At 43.5% G+C, this 12,820-nt stretch overlaps 1 protein-coding gene across 2 annotated transcripts in view; it reads right to left on the bottom strand.

The window, feature by feature from the left end:
* Positions 1-11,260, bottom strand: part of ncoa2 (nuclear receptor coactivator 2) — a 51,069-nt gene extending 39,809 nt beyond the window's left edge. For both annotated transcript variants that reach the window (XM_084033839.1, XM_084033840.1), the window contains exon 1: positions 11,105-11,260. The gene's annotated coding sequence lies outside the window, so the exon portion shown is untranslated. The remainder of the gene's footprint in view (positions 1-11,104) is intronic.
* Between the last annotated feature and the right edge of the window lie 1,560 nt (positions 11,261-12,820).

Genomic DNA, 12,820 nt, shown 5'->3' with positions numbered 1-12,820 from the left:
GCTGCACTTTTAGTATTTATAAGAAGAAGCTCTAATCAGAAGGTAAAAGCTTCAAAAAAACGCACAACAGGTCGTGTTATCCGATGCAAACTGCAAGTGTCAAAAGAAAGAAAGGGTCTGATCATCTCCTCGGGGGCCTCGACACCTATTACAATCGCCTTTTTTAATCACGGCACGCAATTAATTAGACGGGAGGAAAAAAAATCTTAAATCATAGTCCCCATTTGGATAATTGGAAAATGCGACTACTCCAAAAAAAAGGTGATGTATTTGGGCGTGCTGGGGGGAAAAGCTCCCCCCAAAAAAGAAAGGAGAGCTGGTGTTGTGTATGATGATGAAGGGAGAGCCCGGAGCTCCTCATGGACTGGATGACTTCTCCTGAAACATACCTGCCAAGCGAGCGAAGCCGAGGAATGCGATCACGTGATGTCATGTGTGCCGACATAACTGGAGGGTAAACCGATTCCCCCTCCTGAAACAAGTCCGCGGCTAGCAGCCATGCGGGGAGAGAGAGGTGATGTTCGGTGTTCCTGAATGCAGCCCAAACAGCTGAGATATGCCATGAGTCAGCGAAAAGTGATGAAACCTGAATTATCATTTTTTTTGCATACATTTCTAGTAAATGTATAAATAGCCATATCTAATGAAACTCCATTTCAAAACACTGACGTTTCTCAACTCCTTCCTCTTTTGATTTTTTTTACTTTCCCCCTCGTTTCCTCCACGACTCTTTTAGTTCTCATCCTTCGGAGGAATTTCCTCTGAGCTTTAACGCTGTCACATGCTCAGTCTCAGTCCGGCCTTGATCTGAGGACTGAGTGACAGAATAAGGCGTACGTATGAACACAACCCCCGTTGAGCTAGTTTAACTGCCATCATTTCTTAAATTGTCAAACTGAGGCGAGTCTTTTTTATCGTTTTGAGATTTTACTGCTTATATTATTTCCTTAATGGTAGCGATTTCCTCTCAGAAAAAAAAAAAAATCAATGAGCAGTACAAACAGGAAGTAGTTAATTACAGATAGTTTTAATGCAACTACTGTTTTATGATCTGCACACTCGCTTCCGTCACTTTTTCCTGTCTGTTTCTGCCTCTCACACACACATGCACACATGCATGCATGCATGCACAAACTGCATGCATGCGTGTGTGTGGAGCTCCTCAGGGAAAAGCTTGCTGTCCTTGAAGGGCTATTCTACTTGGCACGGACGTTGTGTTGCGTGACACATGGTTGTAAGCTAAACAACAACACACAACCCTGCCAAGGCTGTCACCGAGCTTCACCCGGCAACATTAATTGCGTTTCATGTTACCGTGGATACGGGTGTGACATAATACAAAAGCTACCCGTACATTAAAAGGGAAGCCAATAAACAAATAAATAAAGAGAAATATACACGGGGATCATGGGAGTGTTTCATTCACCCAACCATCTGTTGATATTTAAAGAGGGGGGGTCAAAGATCATCAGGTTAAAAGTTCAAGCTTCCCCCCTTAAACAGACTGCCTATTACCAGTTACAGTTTAATTGGCTGCAGTTTCATTACTCACAACCTCACATCATCCTTCAACGCTTGTGACGAAACAAAAAAAATGAAGCAGATTGTGAAAATAATAATAATAATTTAAAAACAAAACGAATGACAGATTTTGTCCAAGTTCACGCAGCTTTGAACGTGGTAAAATGTCATCAATGCAGTTGGAATTTCTTCTCGACAGCAACGGATAGATCACGGGAAGGTGAGCGGAGACGTTGCCTAAAGCAAAAAAAAAAAAAAAAAAACCTTGGGAGAACTTGTAATCCCTTCCTTCTCTCGGGGGCCAGCGATGGGGCTTTGTCACCCCGGCCGAGCTAACAATGCTAATGATCCGGCTAATCAGGTTCAGATAGGACAAAAAGGGTAGATAGTTCATGTGCTAGGAGTTGACCATAAGGGGGGGGCAGGTCACCAAAGGGCTAAACACCAATGGAGCCCGGTGCCTTTTGAATGGCCCACTAATGGCCTTCAATTCAATAAGAATCAAGGCCGAAGTCGATCCTAATGAAAACACCTGGCTCCCCCCCCCCCCCCTTTTCTTAGCTCTAGTTCAACTACGGTTTGCTCAAATAATTGAATAATTGATTTTTTTTGTTTTTTGTCTGGGAGCAGCTGTGAAAGTGCAGTTAACTCACATAATCAGATTATTCTGCCAAACAAAACAAAACACAAAACAAAAAAAAAAAGAAAAGGATTTGCCAACGTAAACATGTGACAGCTTACAGGTTAAGAGGCATTGTTTTGTAAGTGGCAGGTTTTCAGACCCGGGGCTCTGAGGATCTAAAAAAAGCTGCCTGGTTACGTGATGGGATGCCCGTGAACCAGAACCAGGTTCTTCAGACCCGCTAACACAATAACAGGAATGTGGTTGTACTGGGTTTCTCTGGGGAAACGTCTAACTGTGCAGCTGTAAATGCACAACAATGGCCTGTCTGTCTGTCTGTCTGTCTGTCTGTCTGTCTGTCCTCCCAGCCCTTTAACACTCTCTTCTAACCTGAAAGTGAAACCATCATCATTGCTATAAAAACAGAAGTTTGAACGTCGTGTGCAAGATTCTTTTGCAAACTGATTTTTCTTCTTTTTTAAGTGCATGGTCAATATTCAGACTTTGTTCCACAGTAACTTTGATGCATGCTAAATTACAATTACAAATCAATCAATAACGGCATAAAATAAACTCAATACTTTTGCCAATGCAGCTATGCAAACACTTATCCAAAACAATATTTAGATATGGATCCATCTGCACTCATTAATAGCTCAACAGTACATCAAAATCGATGCCGTTCTATCCCTGACATGTTCTGCTTTTGAACCCATAATAAAAACACATGAACTCACAAAGCCAACTCACAAATATCTAATAATAAACCTTGAATTTGACGCAATTCTGTAAATTTAAATGTCTATTTCCCCGTTAATGAGTGGGGCTGCAAATAAGACTGAAAATTCCCCCCCGACACCGACATATCCGCACATAAAACACTTATTAATTACACTTTGGCACTGGATTAGGAAGCAGATGTCAACAACGGGCTGCTCGGATGCCGATCCGATCCCGGTGCCAGGTGCCCTCGCATCTGTTGCTCAAGTAATAGCCGGCTCCTTCAGCTTGAGACCTCAGGGACGGTAAACACACATGTGTACACACCATAATGAGACTGACAAGTTGTGTTAAATGAAAAAAAGTGAGTCCTAATGGCAAGAGAAAGCAGATGTGTGTGTTAAGCCCGTTAAAACGCAGGAGATGCAGAGTGAGATGGTGGTGTGGGCATAAAAGGAAAAACTATTTCTGTGTACACGGCACGCTTTTAAGATTTGGAGCTTCATCTTGTGACTCGTCCGCATTTCAAATGCATATCCACGCACCCGTGTTGTGTGTGTGTGTGTGTGTCCACCATCTTTTACTTCCTGTCACAGTTTGTAAGGAATTAGTTCCCCGCGGAGGCCCGAGGCTATACAGTGGAAGCAGACTCGGGATAAGGAGGTGCCATGTTAGCGCGGGAGGGAAGGGGGGGGGGGGGATCAGCTGACACAACTATGTCACTTTATCGGCTAACGACTGAGACAATGTGACAGGCCAACGCTCGACTCGCAGCAACAAAATGCACATACAGGGACTCTGTAAGCTGCACAACAACTTAACACGAGATCGGATCTAAATTAAAAAGGTAAAGACAGGAAGTAAATTCTGCTTCGTTTGCACCAACGTGCTAGACGGGTAATAATCTGTGGAGCACGTTTCGGTGGCGAGGACTTTTAAAACCCGGCATTACCTGATTAAGAGCGCCGCTCTGACATCGGGACATGTAATTGGACTAGACAGAGCAAAGAGCAAAGAGAAGCAGCCTTCTCTGCCGTCTCGCCGTCACAGTCCGCCCCCCCGGGCGAAAACACGCCGTACGATGGCGGCTTTTAACCTTTTACTTAGCGGAGGCGAGTCAGTCGCCAAGATTGTGTTCTCTGTGAAAAAAATCACTGTATACTTATATATCAGTATCACAAGCAGGTCTGGTCTACCAATGACCGGGCATCCTGCTCGCCATGTGACTGATGATAGAGATGCAAGAACGCAGAAAAGATATGCAACTCAAACGGTTGAGTTTGACACTGTAGCTAAAAGATTTCCCATTCAACTTGCACACTTATTATTATTAAACGACGCAGCTTTTTGTGCCGTCATGTAAAAGTTAGCCTTGACCAATCAGAGTGAGGTTCTTCTTCATCACAAACCAATTTTAACTACTGTGTCTGAGTGCTTGGTCTATTCTCAAAGATTGTGTATGTGATGTTTTTTCTTTAAGCAAAAAACACAAAAATTCAGATTCCGGCGGCTGGAAGAATAAGAAATGTAATTTCCAATACTGATACGAAAATGTACCGTTACACTCGAGGTTCTTTAGAAAGCTAGCGTTATTACTGTACCGATACTACAAATAATTCACCCCCCGAGTTTTAAATGAAGCTAGAGTCCGTCAGCGTCTTCTGTGTGACTCTGCCCCTCCGGTGTAATCGCCTCTCTCCAGTGACTGCCTTCATGGGTTGTTTTTTTATGCACTCCACTGCCAGATGAGATGGGAGGCGGTTTTGTTTTGACGGCCCACATCAGGTGCCAAAAACCACAAATCTCTGGAGTAAAAAGCATGAATGGAAGCGTTTTGACGTGCAAACAAACATGCGCAGACTCCATGCGGGACAAATATATGTAATTTGGCTGTTAAAATTACACTGTGCAGAATTTCAGATCATGCAATATATAAAAGAAACATCACTTACACAAAAAAATAAGCCGTTATATATTTGTCTTTCTGAACTTCATCAGGAATTCATTCCGACAGCGTTAGCAAAGACAAAAATGGCCTTTAGACGGCCGACGGAGTCGACATCATTACCTACGTGATTAAAAAGGAGTTGGCCTTTTACTTTGGCGGCTGAGCTCATCATTTCTAGAACATATAGAGTGCAGGCTGATTGCTTGGGGAAGGTGGAGAAATTGCTTCCTTCCCCCTCTACGCCACATTAAAACAAGACCAGCATTTTATCTAATTATCATCAACAGACCCCATGAAAACTAAATCCCAACATTGCATTTATTATATTAGCGAGTCTGTTTAGTCTCCAGTCTCTACTATAAAACATAATCTATAAAAATAAAACATACAATAATTATCTGGTGTCGATCTCTAATCACTACCTCTCAATTATAATTTGTTATTAAAGCGTAGTCATGTATGATATAAAAACATCTACAAATTACGTGAAATTATTAATATATATATCTTTCAGGCGGAGGAAGTTTTACGATATCACACTGAGACACCAATTTATAGATTACTTGTTAAAAAAAGAATAAAATGATAACCTGTCGGATGTCCATGAGGTATGTTGGAGCTGATTAACATGCGCTGCGTGTTCACCTGTTCACGCCGGTCGTTTCACTCGCCGTTTGCGGTTAATTGTGGGAGTTAACGGGGCGTGATATGAGGCTCGTGAACCCGCGCAACATTTTATGCTGCCGGTGATTAATAAAAAGGAAAACAAGTACTTGGGCTGATGGTTTGGGGGGGTTGCGTTAAATATAGCCATAATATTAACCCGATGTGGTGTACGTGGACTGAATGCGGGTGGAGAACGCGGGTCGGCTAAGGAGATTCCCAACCTCGCTGGAAACAGTAAAGATAAAAAAGTGAAAACCATATTATAGGTCACTGAGGGGAACAGTGCTGAGTCAGCAGCGAGCGGGAGAGAATAAGGGAGGAGGAGGGGGGAAGAGAAATCATGCTGGTCAGAGTTTGACCCTCACAATGTGTAGAGAAATGAAAAAAGCCTGAAACTGAATCCCCACATTCCTCTGGCTTTATGACGTGCGAGTGAGAAATGCTGCTGCTCATGCTACCGTAGCATGGTACCTCCTTTCCCAGGGTAAGATGGGATCCCAGACTTTTTTTTCGTCACCACCCGCCCCGACTCCTGCAGGCAGCTTGCTCAATCAGTGCTCCCTCTCCTTTGGGTGTCAAGGATGCCAGCCTGGGCAGCGGGAAGGGTGCCAGCCACATGCTAGCACCCAATCACTGCAAAAACACACTGAGGCAGAGCGGGATCACAACTCCCTCTGATATATGAGCTATATGTGGATTAAACGTGATATGTAAAGAAGGGGCAAGCCATTTTATTTCTTATTTTTTTGTCTTTTTCATACTTGTATGATGGATTTTATGTCATGTAAATATTCTTCTTTGTATTCGAGGAAAATAAAGATCAAATCAAATAAAGAAGATGCCGTCTTGCATTTATATGATCTACCTTTATTTTTATTCCTCTTCCTGATAACATTGATGTTTAAATAAGTCCTTTTTTTTATTATTTTATAACCACAATGAGATCAGTCGCACCTCATCTCAATAAATAAAAAAATTGGAGGCACTGATTTAGCTACAGTTATAAGAGCTACCTTATTGTAAAGCTAAACAACACAAGTGGGGGGAAAACATAAAACAGCTGCAGAAGCATTGTCACGCGGTCATGTGACCTCTGCCGTCTCCTCTGTCTCCCCGAGGCGAACCGGCTGAGGGCACCTTCTTTTAGCGACGAGCAGGAGACACACATACCACAATATCATTTAGCTCGGGAGATCAATATGCACTTTGCTGTAGCTGACCTACATAAGTGGAGGAGCACGGGGGCCGTCGAAAATCATCGGATTGCCTGTGAGCCTCAAGATCCTCGGAGACTCGGTGGAGGGCTCCACATGATGCGTTACCGAGCTCAGGTTTATAAAAAAAAACATCAAAATGATAAATCATGAGGACACAAACGGGACTGCAGAGCGATGGATCCCACCTTGAAGATGATCACATGACGACTCAGGGAGCGGTGCATTGGTCGCCAACGTGGAGCTTAAATAAAAAGGTGCACGTTGACCCAGAGTGAAAGTTTTGGCATCATCAGAAAATAGGAAAAACAACTGTGCCGTCACAGGAATCCCTCCCTTTGATCCCGTCACACGAGGTGATTTATCCGACGGCATTTCTCTCCGTTATGAAATCATCGGCTCTTCAATGAAAAGCACTGTACTCTGAAAACCCAATAAAAAGAGCGCACACATGCTGCTGTTATGAAGACGGGACTGACTCTTAGCACACATAGAGAGGGGAAGGCTGGTTTGAGGTCAGCTGAACAACACAACACGCCGTGGAAAGTAGAGGAAGAGTAAATACTCCGTCTCCTTCCACGGCGAAAACCTTCGCAGCTTTCCATCAACCCGCCTCGCTTTTGACGTCTCTCCTCTCGCCCCCCCCCCCTCCTCCTCTCGCCTGACGCTGTAAAAAAAAAAAACCTGGCCATTTCCCCACAGCTCATCCCTCACGCCCACCCAGGACCTGTCACACTGCTGTTTCCATGACAACACAAATGCAGAGACAGCCGGGTGAGATGCCCAGTGAGACAAGGCAAACAGATACGGTGGTGGGGGGGGGATACACTGTGGCGCTTATATATACACGGCATGTGATGGACAGATAACACGACATCGTCTGCTCTGTTACATCTCAACTTGACCGTTCGCCGTGTGTGTGTGTGTGTGTGTGTTTAACCCGTCTTATCACGGAGCCAAAGTCTATTTTTCCCAGTTTGGTCGGAATCATTTAAGGTTAAGGAGAAAGAAAAAGAGTTCTTTAACTGGTCCGGCCGGTGTTTTATTTACTCTAAAAAGCAAAAGCAAACGGTTTCTAACATTCGGTCCTTGATTGGAATACGCACATTTGAGAGAGGACAGTAATGGAGCTGCATCGCCGGCATAACAGGAGGTGCACCGCGGGTTTGAGTCTGTAACCGCTATACCGCCAGTACACAGGGGGTCTCTGCACGGAGCGTGTCACCTTGTCGTAACCTCCTTGTCCTGACCAATCAAATCAGTCCTGAACACTGAGGCCGAGGAGGAGCAGTTGACCTAGAAGACGCTCCCACACCGATACGACGGTGAAATCACGAGGTATTTCCCATCGATCACGGAGAAGATCCAACCAAGCGCCATTTATACTTTCTCTCTAAAAGTAGCCAGAAAGTAAAATGAGGTAAAAAACTGCAATTCAAATAAATGTGAATGACACGTGACATGAAAGTCAGCTGGTGATCCCAACGGATCCTCACGACTGCACGTTATCACTACACGCCATGCAGAAATGTGGATTTTACGTCACGATGTTAACAAAAGTGAAACTAAATCTTTAAAGGGCCGTTCCTCAGCCAACGCTACACCCTTCCACACCGTGTCATGAACATTGAGAAAGTAGTTTTGTGGTAATCCTGGGGACAGGCAGACAATACGCACAGAAAACGACCTCATCAGCGGCAGGTAAAAATTAAACACAAGGGGTGGCACTGTTCTAACGCCGGGATATATGTTAATTTGTATTAAACTGCTGTTAAGAAAAAGTTAATGTCCTAAAAAAACGACGGGACAAATTAACCTGGGGTCCTGAAGTCATTTAGGTGTTATTTTACAGACCAGATTCTGTAGATTATCTCCAGATACAACTGACACATGCAGTGCAGCTAGATGAGGACGACTGTTTGCACACAAAATTTAAAAAGCATTAAGTTTCAGACCCCAATTATAATTCTCATTCAAGACTCCCCCCCGAAATTCAATTACAATACATCCCATGAAGGCCCTATCACAGGGCTCACGACAAGCTATAACAAAACACAACGTTTAGTGTCAAGATTGTGTCATAACACGCATGAAAAGTCTGCTTAAATCACAAAGCACTGCCATAAATACAAAGTAACGTACTTGAATTCTACATTAAAAAGGGGCTGAAGTGCACAAATTCATTAGCAGACCATCATATTTTGTGTGTGACAGTCAACGGTCGAGGAACTGGCAGCGTACGCTGCGGCACAAGGGTCAAATGATCACAGTATCACGCAGGTGACGCAACAAGGCGAGCCTATCGCAGGGCAAAAGTCAGTGATTACAAGACGGGAGCTGGAGGGAGACGAGAAAACACTGAGTTGTTTTACTGAATTGTAAAAAAAAAACTATTAAAAAATAGTGAAACAACAATATGGTGATGGTTTTAGTGTGTGTGAAGGGAATTACAGGGCTGAGTGAGCGGAAACAACGAGCCAGCGACAGAGAAAGACGTGGATGTGGAGAGATCGTTTCCAAAAAAGAAAAAGAAAAAAACATGTGATGTGACAACGCTGGGCATTTACTGTCACACACCTGTTGCTATGGCTGCAGTTTACGATGTGTTCAGAGAGGCAGTACTTCTGGGTACCAACCCATACTACCATCAACCGTGCCAAGTCAGTGTGAGAAAAAACATCCAGTCGGTTATCCTTGTATAAACATCCACATTACTCACACACACACACACACATGAATTCCTCCACTGCCATCATCCAAACACAGTCGTGCACCAGTAAAAGTAAAATAAAAACAAAATATGACGGGAAACTTAAAAATGTTACCGGTAAAGTACGGATGCCTTCGCCTGTTGCAGGACTGCATTCTTTGCAACTAGGAGAGGGGTTGTCACGGGCGTTATACATGCATGCACCGCGTCCTCATCACATCACGCTCTACAGAAATGGAAATCTAGAACATGCACCACACACACACACCTCCTTTTTTTTAACTCCCTGGGAGTTTCACTTTGCACTTGACTCCCGTCTGAAAGCATTTACATTTAGGGCGTTTAGCACAGCAACTTACAATAACTGCATTTGTTGAAAGAAACATATCATCGCCGATGAAGTAAGAGCGAAAAAATAGAAACAACTGTCAGGTCCTCATCCGAGTAAAGCAAAAGTGAATCCAACAGCTATAGGTAAGAACATAAGTGCAAAACCCACATCACATGTGCACCGAGTCACCCCAGACGTCTACCAGGTCTAAGGTGACACCAGACTCCTGCTGTGCACCATCAGGTGGGCAGAGTGATGCAACAAGAAAACCGCTCAACTGGTTCCACCAGATGCGTTCCTGCAGCATTACAGAGAGCAGCAGCAGCAGCAGCAGCAGCAGCAGCAGCAGCGTTGACACAACCACTGACATGGCACAAGCTGCCTGTATCGTCCTGAATCAGTCCAGCAAAGAGCAGTACAAAATACATAAAACAATACAGTGCACCCTCAAAACAGCCAACACAAGTCAAAACTCCTAAACGAAATACTATACTAAATGGGTGCCTTGCATTTCCAACAGCATCTCCAGCATCCTCCCATCTACATCTCTATTAAAACATAATAATGTGTGTTTTATTATTTGCAAAGCAATCCTCCAAGCAGTCGACAACTTTCTGCACAGTTTTAGTCACATATTTAAAACCTAACTGGTTTAATGCGAGTATATATGTAATATACATATACACACACACACACACACACACACACACACACACACACAGTTCAGCGAAAAGACAAATGCAGAGATTTTTTTGGTAACTTACCAGATGGCTAACACCACAACACAACCACGTTAACAGCCAACAACATGCTGCTAAAGTTACAAAAAAAACAGCCAGACTGCTAGCCTGCAAGCTAAAACTAAGCTAGCATGCTAACGCCCCCCCCCCCTCCTGTGCTGTTCCTGGCGAACTTCGTCCTGGTCACACGCTCACTCAGCACAAAAAAAACACAACAATGACATATGAAAAGTATTATGCTAACCTACGTTTTCTTACTTTAAATTTAAAAAAAAAATGTAGACGTATTTCACCACTAAAAAATAATAAAAAACAGAGGAGGAGGGGGTTGACAATTGTAAATGTTAGCCGAGTTCGCTGCAGGGAAAAAAAAACACTGTTGACACAGAGAGGCTTTAGCCAAGGAGCTAACGCTAAGCTAACATGCTAACGGAGCGAGAGCGAGAGGAGCCCGTGCCAGACGACACACAAGCCGAGATTGAAGCAACCTCGTCGGGTTGGTGGATTTTTTCCCTCCCCCCCCTCCACCACCACCACCACCTCCACCTCCACCACACCAACAACATGAAACACACCGAGGAGAGGGGAAGAAGACGGGGGGAGGGGAAGCGCAGACACGCGTGGCTACTTACGGTTTTTTAATACTTTTCGGCCGCGTCCTCGCTGCTTTTTAAATCCCGTTCGTCAGACGCCGCTCTGACCTTCGCGGTGGTGGAACAACATTTCTGCTGGCTAGCCGCGCCGCCATGTTTCTCCTGCTGCTCTGTGTGTGTGTGTGTAGTCAGAGAGAGAGAGAGAGAGCCCGACGCGGAGTGTTTATCTGGCTGGTAGCTTGCTATCCTCCCCCCATACACGCGCGCACACACACGCGCGCGCACACTAGAAGAAACCACATCACGGGGCTCCGCTTCGACTCAGTACCGCCGGGGTTCGTCCGCCTTCTCTCTGCGTTTAATCCGACAAGGTGATTTTTATATATATAAAAAAAGGTGGGCAAACTATGACTCCCATCCAAACTCTGCCAATATAGGAAAAATAAATAAATAAATATAAATATTCAGACCTATATAATGATGTGTGTGTACTGTGCCGCAAAAAATAATAAAATAAAAATAAATAATAAAAAAGGTGGGCAAACTATGACTCCCATCCTAACTCTTCCAATATTACAAAAAAATACATATAACATATTCACACCTAAATAATGACATGTGGGAAAAAAATAGAATAGAAAGGCAGTTTCCTTTAACCACAAATCTCTACAAGTTCATTATAAAATAGGCTACTTGCTATTACACTTGTCACATTGCAGTAACTACACAGTGATGATAGAATAAAAAAATATATATATATTTATTTGCGTGTCATTTTGCTATTTGTATTAAAAGGGTAAAACAGTGTATTCAACACAAACGAGCCTTGGTATTAATACAAATAACCGTGTCCTACTTTAGCTACCTTGATTTTCACAGTGTGGTCAAACTGTCCGGCGAGCAGGCGTTTTCCCCTCACTTAAAAACGCGCGCAGCACCGCCATCTAGTGGCCGGTGGGTGAAACAGCAGCAGAGTAAGGACACCTCAGCAGACACGTACCACACGACACCGTTTGAGTTGTCAGTCCTCTAAATAGTATGAAAACAAATATTTGTGTGCAGATTTACACCATCATGTACACTGAAATGAGTGAGTACTAAAATGTGTACAGCAAATGCTTGTTTTATTTTATTTATTTCTATGTAAAGTGTCTTTGAGAACCTTTAAAAGCACTATACAAATAAAATGTATTATTGTTATTCTGTGCACATGACGTCCACTGCATTTCTGATTGTCTCCTCATGAGATTCCTCTTTTTGTCTCCCATTAAAATGTTTTGTGGTAGTTTAAATCAAGAGTCGACACATAGAGGGTGTCATAAGCAGTACAGATGGAAAAGCCCACTTGAGGCACATTCGTGATAACAGCTTACATGAATTAAAGGAAATAATAACTCTTTTTTTTTTCAATAAAACATTTTTTATTCCTTTGTAAGATAGATCGGAACAAGCTGAGAAAACCACATACGCTGCTGATATACTGCCGTCGGCAAACACAACCTTCTGTGTACCTAAAATTAGAGTTAATGGGTTTATTCTTTAGAACAAACCGGCGTTATCTCGGCTGACTGCGCTCGATTCCTTTGGAAACACACTTCATGGCATGGAAGTGAAAGGCATGTATCAACAGTCAACGGGCTCATTTGGCACATGTCTGTAGTGGGGAGGTAAGGGGAGGGGGGAGGGGGGAACAGCCAAACAATATATGGTTTTCTCATTCCCAGTCTTTAACAAAGGTGAGCAATACTATGCAAG

Source organism: Eutrigla gurnardus (assembly GCF_963514095.1).
Source record: "Eutrigla gurnardus genome assembly, chromosome: 18".
NCBI lineage: Eukaryota > Metazoa > Chordata > Actinopteri > Perciformes > Triglidae > Eutrigla > Eutrigla gurnardus.
Note: the sequence above shows the minus strand (reverse complement) of the source record. Positions and strands in the feature narration are given on the sequence as shown.